The sequence below is a fragment of the Pleurodeles waltl genome, chromosome 1_2 (genome assembly GCF_031143425.1).
Source record: "Pleurodeles waltl isolate 20211129_DDA chromosome 1_2, aPleWal1.hap1.20221129, whole genome shotgun sequence".
Taxonomy (NCBI): Eukaryota; Metazoa; Chordata; class Amphibia; order Caudata; family Salamandridae; genus Pleurodeles; species Pleurodeles waltl.
This window is the reverse complement of record NC_090437.1, coordinates 223969631-223981661: the sequence shown is the minus strand read 5'-3', so window position 1 is coordinate 223981661 and position 12031 is coordinate 223969631.

Here is a 12031-nt window from a genome sequence, read left to right as displayed (position 1 = left end):
CCATCCACTGTGTGTACTTGTTCCGGGACTTCCTTGGGTTGTGTTGGTATTTGTTGTGTTGTGGCCCAAGACTAATCCATATAAATGCCACTAGCACCACAATCAAGTAAGGCCATTGTTCTCTCCTCACGACCGTCAGGTAACTGCAAAGTCACCGGAAGCATAAACAAAGTAGTGGCGTTGTCCTTGAAAGAACTGATGGAAGGTATAGCAGATGATCCCGTCCCCTCCCTTCTTACAGAGGACGGGAAGTAGCATTTCCCGATGGCCTTAAAGGACGAACGGGGCATGTACGAAGCATATGACCGGCAGCACCACAATATAAGCACAATCCTTTTTTACGTCTTTCTTCCCGCTCACTGACTGAAAGTGGGCCACGAGTAGTATCCACCTGCAAAGGTTCACCTTCGGTTTCTCTGACGGGAGGGCAAGGTTCCTCTTAACGGTGCAGAAAGACATGTGAGGTACTTGGCTGGGAAGGTCCTCTGTTTCTTCTTTTTTCCAAACGTTCTTGGAGACGATATTCAATGGATAGAGCTAAATCCATCAGACCAAGAAGATCTTCAACTTGGGTGGAGTGTACTAACTCGTCTTTGATCTCCTTCTTTAGCCCTCTACGAAACAGGGTAACCAGAGTTCGCTCCACCCAGGTTGTATCAGCCGCAAGCTGTCGAAAGCATGTAATATATTGAAGGACATCTTGAGAGCCTTGTCGGATGTCACACGGTGCTTCTTCAGCAGAGGCCTCCAATCCTGGACGACTAAACATCTGTTTAAACCGATTCACGAAGGCTGGATAATCAGACAATACTGGTTCATTGGACGAGACCATCGGAGTCGCCCAGGCCAAGGCAGGACTGGATAGGGCACTGATAAGACAACCCACCTTTGTCTTGTCGTGGGAAAATTGTGTGGGTCGGAAGGCAAAGTAAACAGTCAATGCATCTAAGAACTCTTGCAGTTTTGTTGGTTCACCAGAGTAGCGAGGAGTTGAGGTGGAAACGGTAGGAACATCTGAACTGCGGAAGGCCAAAGCTTGTCGTAAGGCAGCATTCTCGTTGCTTTATTGTTGCAGTTCCTCAGCCTGTTGCTGAATGGTTGCCAGAAGGGACTGATCAGGATCTGCAGCAGCCGCCACTGTATCATCCATGGTGTTAGACGAAGTCGGGTGTATTTGGCGCTGCAATCTGTCACGACTTACGCGTTGCTTGAACCTGGAGTACGCTGAACGAGTGGCGAGGTTCTTGTTCCTAAATGTTCGGCCGTGGCCCAGGTAGGGGCGACTCTTTCAGGTAGCCACGGTGCTGCAGGCGATAGGAACGCAAAAGGCAGTCCGTGTCCTTCAGAAGTAGTGCCAGAGGGGAAAAAACCCTAAAAAGGGGAAAAAAACTCAAAAAGGAATTTTCCTGAAACAGAAGCAAAATTCAATAAGTAGATATAAGATCAAAAATGAACAGGTAAACACTGGAACAGAAGTGTCACCAGTATCTGACTCAAGGAAGAAGGAGCGAAGACACCATCCAAAACAGAAAGTGTTGCAGCACAAAGAGAGAAAGAATCACAGCCCTTAAATACCCAAAAACAGGAAGCGACCAACAGGAAGTGCAAGGACACCATATTAGATAGGTAAAAACACATAGAAAATAATGGACAAGGAGCCATAGAGAGTAGAGAACCAAAGCATGCTGGGAAGAGAGGGGATAATGGGAAAGAAGGAAAGACATAAAGGGAAGCACAAATGAGGGCGACAGAAAGAAAGGACAACAATAGCAGGTGAGTGGGGGAGGTTACATATGCCAGAAAGCGTGCAGCGTTAGATAGAAACAAGGCACCATGCCCAATTTGGGGCCTCAGATGCTGCAAGAAAGGCTGGGGGCGCGGCGCGCCTCAGCGCCCATGCCGAGTGTTCGGCCCGCACCGCGCGCCTTTGCGCAACAGTAGGTCCCCCCTGAAGCCCCAGGTTTGTGCAGAAACAAGCGCTGAAATTGACGAATCAGAAGAGGGGCGTGAACAGAAGACGCATCTTCCCAAGGGCATTCGCTAAGAGGGTGATCCTTCCAATTAATCAGATATTGAAGACGGTTGCGAAAGACACGAGAGTCACAAATTTCTTGTACCTCATATTCTGGTTCATCATTCACCAACAAGGGAGGAGGACAAGGAAACTGCTGAGAGAAAGGATCAGGCATATAGGGTTTGAGCTGGGAAACATGAAAAACTGGATGGATTTTCCAGGTACAAGGTAAGTGAAGACGGACAGTGACAGGATTAATTAGCTGAAGAATACGGAAAGGACCGCAGTAATGAGGTGTAAACTTGTTCTGAGAGAGTCGCAAAGGCAGAAATTTTGAAGAAAGCCAGACTTTAAATGATGGACAAGGAGCCATAGAGAGTAGGGAACCAAAGCATGCTGGGAAGACAGGGGAATAATGGGAAAGAAGGAAAGACATAAAGGGAAGCACAAATGAGGGCGACAGAAAGAAAGGACAACAATAGCAGGTGAGTGGGGGAGGTTACATATGCCAGAAAGTGTGCCACGCTAGAAAGAAGTGAAGCCCCATGCCCAATTTGGGGCCTCGGATGCTGCAAGAAAGGCTGGGGGTGCGGCGCACCTCAGCGCCGCGCGCTGTGGCCCGAGCCGAGTGTTCGGCTCGCGCCGCGAACCGCACGCCACGGCGCAATAAAAGATCCTTGGTTTGGTTGGGGTTGTTCTCAATCCGGGGGAGTCACACCCTCTTTCAGGGCCTTTTGATCTTGCAGGTCAGGGCCTCCCAAATCAGTCTACAAAGACTTCCCTTTGAAGGTTGCCTACTTCAAAGTCAGGAATAGGTATAAGTACTGGACCTCTGGCACCACATAGTTAGAATTCTTCTGTACTGAGGAAATTCGGCCAGTAAAAAGAGCTGGATGCTGTAGAAGGAACTGCCACTCTGCCTGTTGCTTTGTTGTGCTGAGCAGCTGTTTGCTGCTTCTGTCTTGGATGTGAAAAGACTGGGTTTGGCTTTCTACATCATACTTTCAAAGGTCCTCCAAGGACTTGAACTGAGCTTGCCTCCTGTTAAGAAGCTTCTGGGAGATCAAAGACTTCACCTGCCAGAATCTGGGCTTTTCTGCTGAGAGTCCTGACTTGTAAGGTGTCCTTGGGCCCTTGGAAGTGCAGGCTGGTGATCTGAAGGGGAAAATCCACACATCAATGGTCCACACCAGAAGAATTGATGCAGCACCTGCCTCCAGGCTGACAAATCAGCAGAGCTCCTGTCCCAAGGTTGCAGAATTGACACAGTGCCTGTTTCACTGTGGTCCCATCAGCACAGCGCGTCTGGATTTTTCCACACATTATCCCTGGTCGCCAATTTCTCATCGACCCGCATTGCTGTAAGGAACTGAGGCCGGGTGCCTGGAAATCAAGCCTCACCTTTGCTTTGATGAAATAATCGATGCATCACTTTCCCTGCCAGGAATAAACCAACACATCGTCTCACCTGCGAGGAAAGAATTGACACATCACCTCCCCTGTGGCCTGCATTGTCTTTGTTTTTGACACATCCGAGATACTTTGTGCTAAAGAGATACATCCATTGATTCCTATGGATTAAGACTTGCCTAAACTTTTAAAAAGTGATATCTTGACATGTGTATGTTGGATTTTAGTTGTTTGGTCTTGTTTTGCGAGGTTAAATATTTGCTATTTTTCTAAACTGGTGTGGAGTTCTTTTGTAGTGTTTTCATTGTGTTACTATGTGTGTGTGTACACATACTCTACATATTGTGTTAGACCTCGCCTACTTTTTGCCTCTGCTTCCCAGGTTGCTGTTGTGTGCAGGACTCTGGGCACTATACCACTGCTGACCAGTGCTAAAGTACAAGTGCTCCCTTTGTGAAATTGTATGTGTAATTGGCTTTTCCATGATTGGCATATTTGATTTACAAGTTAGTCCCTAGTAAAGTGCACTAGATGTGCCCAGGGCATGTAATTCAAATGCTACTAGTGGGCCTGCAGCACTGATTGTCCCACCGACATGCGTAGCCCTGTAAATATGGGTCAGACCTGCCTCTGCTGTGTCTGTGTGTGCAGTTTTAAACTGCCAATTCGAATTGGCTTGTGTACCTGTAGGAAAGTACCATCTTGCTTGGCATGTTACCCCCATATTTCACTGTATATATGTTGTTTTAGTTGTATGTGTCACTGGGACCCTGCCAGCCAGGACCCCAGTGCTCATAAGTGTGCCCTGTATGTGTTCCCTGTGTGATGACTAACTGTCTCACTGAGGCTCTACTAACCAGAACCTCAGTGGTTATGCTCTCTCTTTGCTTTCCAAATTGTCACTAACAGGCTAGTGACCAATTTCACCAATTCACATTGGCATACTGGAACACCCTTATAATTCCCTAGTATATGGTACTGAGGTACCCAGGGTATTGGGGTTCCAGGAGATCCCTATGGGCTGCAGCATTTATTTTGCCACCCATAGGGAGCTCTGACAATTCTTACACAGGCCTGCCACTGCAGCCTGAGTGAAATGACGTCCACGTTATTTCACAGCCATTTACCACTGCACTTAAGTAACTTATAAGTCACCTATATGTCTAACCTTTACCTGGTAAAGGTTGGGTGCTAAGTTACTTAGTGTGTGGGCACCCTGGCACTAGCCAAGGTGCCCTCACATTGTTCAGGGCAAATTCCCCGGACTTTGTGAGTGCGGGGACACCATTACACACGGGCACTATACATAGGTCACTACCTATGTATAGCGTAACAATGGTAACTCCGAACATGGCCATGTAACATGTCTAAGATCATGGAATTGTCACCCCAATGCCATCCTGGCATTGGGGAGACAATTCCATGATCCCCCGGGTCTCTAGCACAGACCCGGGTACTGCCAAACTACCTTTCCCCGGGTTTCACTGCAGCTGCTGCTGCTGCCAACCCCTCAGACAGGTTTCTGCCCTCCTGGGGTCCATCCAGGCTTGGCCCAGGAAGGCAGAACAAAGGACTTCCTCAGAGAGAGGGTGTTACACCCTCTCCCTTTGGAAAATGGTGTCAGGGCTGGGGAGGAGTAGCCTCCCCCAGCCTCTGGAAATGCTTTGATGGGCACAGATGGTGCCCATCTCTGCATAAGCCAGTCTACACCAGTTCAGGGATCCCCCAGCCCTGCTCTGGCGCGAAACTGGACAAAGGAAAGGGGAGTGACCACTCCCCTGACCTGCACCTCCTAGGGGAGGTGCCCAGAGCTCCTCCAGTGTGCTCCAGATCTCTGCCATCTTGGAAACAGAGGTGCTGCTGGCACACTGGACTGCTCTGAGTGGCCAGTGCCAGCAGGTGATGTCAGAGACTCCTCCTGATAGTCTCTTACCTGTGTTGCTAGCCTATCCTCCTTCCTAGGTAGCCAAACCTCCTTTTCTGGCTATTTAGGGTCTCTGCTTTGGGGAATTCTTTAGATAACGAATGCAAGAGCTCATCAGAGTTCCTCTGCATCTCTCTCTTCACCTTCTGCCACGGAATCGACCGCTGACTGCTCAGGACTCCTGCAAAACCTCAACAAAGTAGCAAAGACGACTACTGCAACCTTGTATCGCTGATCCTGCCGCCTTCTCGACTGTTTTCCTGGTGGTGCATGCTGTGGGGGTAGTCTGCCTCCTCTCTGCACTAGAAGCTCCGAAGAAATCTCCCGTGGGTCGACGGAATCTTCCCCCTGCAACCGCAGGAAACAAAAGACTGCATCACCGGTCCTCTGGGTCCCCTCTCAGCACGACGAGCGTGGTCCCTGGAACTCAGCAACTCTGTCCAAGTGACTCCCACAGTCCAGTGACTCTTCAGTCCAAGTTTGGTGGAGGTAAGTCCTTGCCTCACCACGCTAGACTGTATTGCTGGGTACCGCGTGATTTGCAGCTGCTCCGGCTCCTGTGCACTCTTCCAGGATTTCCTTTGTGCACAGCCAAGCCTGGGTACCCGACACTCTAACCTGCAGTGCACAACCTCCTGAGTTGTCCTCCGGCGTCGTGGGATCTTCTTTTGTGACTTTGGGTGAGCTCCGGTTCACTCCTCTTCGTAGTGCCTGTTCCAGCACTTCTGCGGGTGCTGTCTGCTTCTGAGTGGGCTCCTTGTCTTGCTGGGTGCCCCCTCTGTCTCCTCACGCAATTGGCGACATCCTGGTCCCTCCTGGGCCACAGCAGCATCCAAAAACCCTAACCGCGACCCTTGCAGCTAGCAAGGCTTGTTTGCGGTCTTTCTGCGTGGGACATTCATCCTCCAAAGGGGAAGTTCCTAGTGCTCTTCGTTCTTGCAGAATCCACAGCTTCTACCATCCGGTGGCAGCTTCTTTGCACCCTCAGCTGGCTCGACTTTGTCGCGACTCTTGGACTTGGTCCCCTTGTTCCACAGGTACTCTCGTCCGGAAATCCACTTTGGTTGCATTGCTGGTGTTGTTCTTTCTTGCAGAATTCCCCTATCCCGACTTCTGTGCTCTCTGGGGAATATAGGTACACTTTACACCAACTTTTCAGGGTCTTGGGGTGGGCTATTTTTCTAACCCTCACTGTTTTCTTACAGTCCCAGCGACCCTCTACAAGCTCACATAGGTTTGGGGTCCATACGTTATTCGCATTCCACTTTTGGAGTATATGGTTTGTGTTGCACTATAACTATGTGCTCTCATTGCAATCTATTGTGACTGTACATTGCTTGCATTGCTTTCTATTGCTATTACTGCATATTTTTGGTATTGTGTACATATATCTTGTGTATATTTGCTATCCTCATACTGAGGGTACTCACTGAGATACTTTTGGCATATTGTCATAAAAATAAAGTACCTTTATTTTTAGTATATCTGTGTATTGTGTTTTCTTATGATATTGAGCATATGACACCAGTGGTATAGTAGGAGCTTTGCATGTCTCCTAGTTCAGCCTAAGCTGCTCTGCTAAGCTACCTTTTCTTTCAGCCTAAGCTGCTAGACACCTCTTCTACACTAATAAGGGATAACTGGACCTGGTACAAAGTGTAAGTACCCCTTGGTACCCACTACAAGCCAGGCCAGCCTCCTACAGTACCCACTTGCCAGGCCTAAACCTTCCCTTTTTATACATGTAGGCACCCCTACGATAGGCCTAGGGTAGCCCCCTGGGCAGGCTGCAGCATATGTTAAATGTGGGACATGTACTGATATTATTTACATGTCCTAACAGGGAAGTACTGCCAAATTCAGTTTTCACTGTTGCAAGGCCTATCTCTCTCATACGTTAACATGGGGGCTGTCTTTAAATATTCTTAAAGTGCAGTTTCTCTTTGAGAGCAAATAGAGATTTGGAGTGTTGGGTCTTTGAACCCACAAATTAAAAATGCATCCTTTAATGAAGGTGGTTGTTAGATTGTTAGTTTGAAAATGCCACTTTTAGAAAGTAGGCCTTTTCTTGCTTAAACTATTATGTGACTGCCCATTTGTGGATTCCCTGCCTGGGTCAGACTCTCAGTTGGCCTGTTTGTGTATCTCCTGTAGACAGTGACACAAAGGGAGCTGGGATGTAGCCTGCATATCCTTATGAGCCAACTGGGCTAGATTGGAGGGAGGAGTAGTCACTTACACCTGAATGGGCTATGCCTGCCCTCACACAATGTGGTCTCCAACCCTCTGGTGTGTGTCTGGGCCTGGCATGGGCAAGGCAGGATCCTGTAAACAACAGAGACTTTTCTTTGAATTTGGGCAACTTCAAAGGCAGAAAGGGGTATGAGTATTGAACCTAAAACCCCAGACTTTAGATTTCTTCAAGATTCGCCTCTGGAACCAAGAGGATCCTCTGCCAAGAAGAAGAGCTGAAAAGCTGAGGAGTAGTGCTGCCCCTGTCTGTGACTCTGTTTTGTTGGGCTATCCTGCAGTTGCTGCCTCTGCCTGTGAAAGGGGACAAAGACTGAAGTTTGTGGTATATTGCTGCTTGAGAAGAATCTCCAAGGGCTTGGACTGAAGTCTCAGGGCCATCAAAAACATCCTCTGCCAGCACCTGGACTCTCTGCTGAGACTCCTGCCAAGTGGTGCCTAATCTAGTCCCTGGGCCTTGAAAGGAGAAGCTGGTGGAAAATCAAGAAGATCCAAGGAAACCGACTTCAGACGACTCCGGACTGACGTCACTACAGAATCCCATGACGCCACCTGCAACCAAACCTGTGGTGCTCACTGGAGCGCGATGACCCCGCAGGCCCGAAGCTGCTGCAGCTGCGCTGTAGTCCGTGACTCAGTGGAAGTCGCTGCACATGTTGTGACCGGCGGGTATGGATTCTGCTGGAAGTGCGCTGATCCAAGGCTTCGCACCAATGCTGCCTCACCTCCACTGCTCTGCAGCAAGGACCTGACGCCTCTTTGTGACGCCTCCACTCCTTTGCTCCGAACCGACACCGCCTCAGATCCAGCGACGCCATGATCCCCGATTCCGTGCTCCGGTTTGTTTCTTCATTTTCACAAGGTACTGTACCTGGGGGGCCATGTGACTCCGTGTCCGGCGCTATTGGCATCAGATTATTGGGAACAACTCTGTCATAACACCGTGATATCACCAGTTCCAAGTATTTGTGTTTCTAAGCGCTATATTAAAATGTAACCTTTAGAAATTCATTACTTTGATTGTGTATGTTGGATTTTGGACATGCAATAAGCACAAGAGTGATAAAAAACAACGGTTACAGAGTCAGATAAATATATATTTTAGTTACTACCCACATTTCAATTAGGGTTTGACTAAGCTACACCAGAAACATAGGTATGACCACTCTAGTTACATCCTTCATTTTCAAAAGATGGTGGTCACATAGAAAGTTAGACAAATGTTTTAATGTAGACTGTGTTGACTAGAACTTTGCTCAGACCTACAGGATCTACATCAGCTGTAAAGATTATTGCAGTTTGCATAATGGTGAAACAGGGCTTAAAATCATCTATTAAAACCTTGATAAAGCCCCAGGCAAGATTGCCAATAAAGGCGAAACACATTGGGTTTCTCTATATTTTCACTGTCCTGAACTTTGCATTCTGAAACCAAATAAAAACACTACTGTAATCACAAATACTTTTGGACTGTCTATTGAACCAATTTTTCATCAAACGGAAATCTATTCCTTAAACCACTGTTGATTCAGCTTTTATTTAAAGCCTTTCAGAGGGGGCTGCCTCTCTGCTGCTTGATCTTGTTTTTGGTGGAACCCCTTTATGGATGGACATTTGAGAGACCTACATTAGTCTCATAGCCTTTCTAATGCAAGTTGTAGAAATAGATTTGAATTACTCAGATGTGAGAGCAGTTAGCATTTTTGGTGGGACTCACTCTGAATGCATCAGTCAACAAATGTATTTTCACTGATGGACTCACAAGGGGTCTTAACTAACCCCTGAATGCAAGGCATCCCTGGCAAAAGACAGGATTCAATGTCAAACAGCGGTCTGATCCCTCACAGATATGCAGAATCAAGTCCTACATGTCCACATGCCCCATCGAAAATGAGACAGTTTAATGTATGGCATAAAAATACAACTTTAAGAAAATGTTAATATCCAAAATCATGGTTGGTGGATTTATCACAGAATATTCATCAATCATTTTTCTATAACAACTGCACATAAATTAGCAATAGACTAAAGATTAGTGGAGAAGATCACTCAGACACTTATGTAATACTCAGGGAGAAGCAGATGCATGACAAGACCCTGGCATAATACTCATAGCTTGGGCACACATTCCACACTTGTCCAATGTCAAGAGGGCATGCCCTCATTTCAATGGAGGAGGGCTCCATTCAAATGAGGGAAATCTTTTCCTCATTTACCTGAACCATACTGATGATGATGCCACAGGGGCAAGGAGGCTCTCGGAAGGTGTACAAATGATGCAAAGTAGAAACTATCATACAGCCAGTGTACTCCCTAGGGCATACTTCGAGGGCTATGGTAGGTCCCTGGTAGCCCCAGGGGCACCAGCTGAAGACAGGTCTGTCCATGAGCAATGAAAGATTGAACAGCAGTATGACACCACTGTTCAGTTCTTTATTGTTGCACTCTCTCCAGTGCAGCTGCAAATTCTCAGCTCACACCAGCATTTTATTGTAATCAGGTTCATGCTCCTTTCAGCCATGGACACTCTCATAGTAGGTGAACATTGGCATGCACTGGGACAATGGCTGTGGTTTCATAAAATTGCACAGAATACATGTCCATCATCTCATAGTAGAGGAAGGTACAACTGTTCCACTGATTCAGATTATGAGCACTCATTTGTGCCAAGTTTTGTGGCCCTTCTGCATCTGCTTTATTTTTCATCCTCTCACTTTTTCCTTTTAAATCTCTCTTCCTGACCCTTGTCAAACTGTCTTGTGTAACACTCTCTCCTACTATGTCCTTCACATTGTCTTGTGAAAACCTGCCCTTTTGTGCTCTCTCTCCCACTCTGCTCTCCTGCCCATTTTCTCTATCCTGAAATTTTTCTAATCTCCTGTTTATCCCTTCCACCTAATCAACTTTCTTCTCTCCTTTTTCTGTGTCACCTGCCTCCCTCTTTTCAGCTTTATCTTGCAGCTGTCTCTTCATCAGCTTCCTCTATTCCTCAGCAGTCTCATCATCTGTGACAGGTGGCTCTTTTCAAATGCATCAGATTTTTTTTTTTTTATTAACCCTTTCTCTATCAGCTGCCTCCTTTCCCGTTGTTGCTGAGTCTTTATCACCTCTCATTAGCATTAGTCTCCCCCTCTATCTTCGTTGCCTCTTTCTTACTTTTCTCCATCTCTTTATCACCCTGTTTGTCACAAGTCTCCTACCTCAATCTTATTTCCTCCGCCATATCTTTCTCACTTGCCTGTTTCTATAACACTTCTCTATCTTTTACCTGCCCTAACTCTCTCAGTTTTCTGTTGATAACACCTCTCTTCATCAACCCTATCACCTGTCTCATCTTCTCTGTCTCTCTTTCAACTGTTTTTCTCACCATTCTGTTTCTCTATCACCACTCCTTTCCTTTATCACATTGTTCTCTCTGCAGTTTCCTTATCCAGAATTGCTGCATCTTTATCTATCTCCCAGCTGTTTCCCCTCCTCTCCCATTCAGTAATTAATATCTTACCAATATACCTATGTGGCAATGTACTCACTTTTCCAGCTCTCGTTGAACAGTTTTTTTTTCTGTCACTACTCACATGTGACTCCCCCTCTCTTGCATCTGTCTCTTTGTCATTAACATCTCATCTGTTAATCATCTCTACTTCTCAGCTATGGCTGCTGTCTCTTTGTCACTCCTTGTTCCTTCACCTGTCTTCCTCTCTTTCTTTAAGCTCTCTCCCATCAGTTTCACTTTTCCCCTTCCCCTTCCTTTATCTATTACTCTCTCTCTCTCTGGACAATGTATTTCCCTTTATCTGTTCAATCTCACCCCTTTCTTCAATGTTTCTTTCACCTGACTCTTTATTACTTCACTGACCTGTCACACACCTCTGTCTCACTCTGTCACCCATCTCTCTATTTCCCGTCTCTGTCTCAATATCACCTAGGAGTAATAACAGTTTCGATTAGGATTTTGGAAAGGAGAAATGTACTTTGCATGCACGGTTCATAATTGCAGGGTGTAGGGAAGAAACTCTACAACAAGCAGTAACCAGAGCAAATAATGTGAGTATAAGTGATCTGCTGATCCAAATAAAAAGACATGAAGAATCAAATCAAATTTGACTTATCATGGAATATACTGCACAGATTGGTAATCTTTGAAAAACACATTGAGATATATTAGCGATGGATGATATTGTCAGGAATCTAGTGGGAAATATATCTGGTGCAATATTCAGAAAAGGTCATTCTCTGAGGGACAAACTAGTCCAAAGTTATTTACCAGAACTGGGAGAAAGTCTGACTGGATAGAGATTCTCTCCTGGTAAGAAATATAAGGGTTATGTGAAGAGTACATCAGTTAAGAAGTTCTCAGTCCAGATCAAAAACAAATGTTACCTCCTAGATGGTATATTGGCTGTAAGACAAATTACAAGGTATACATTAAGGAA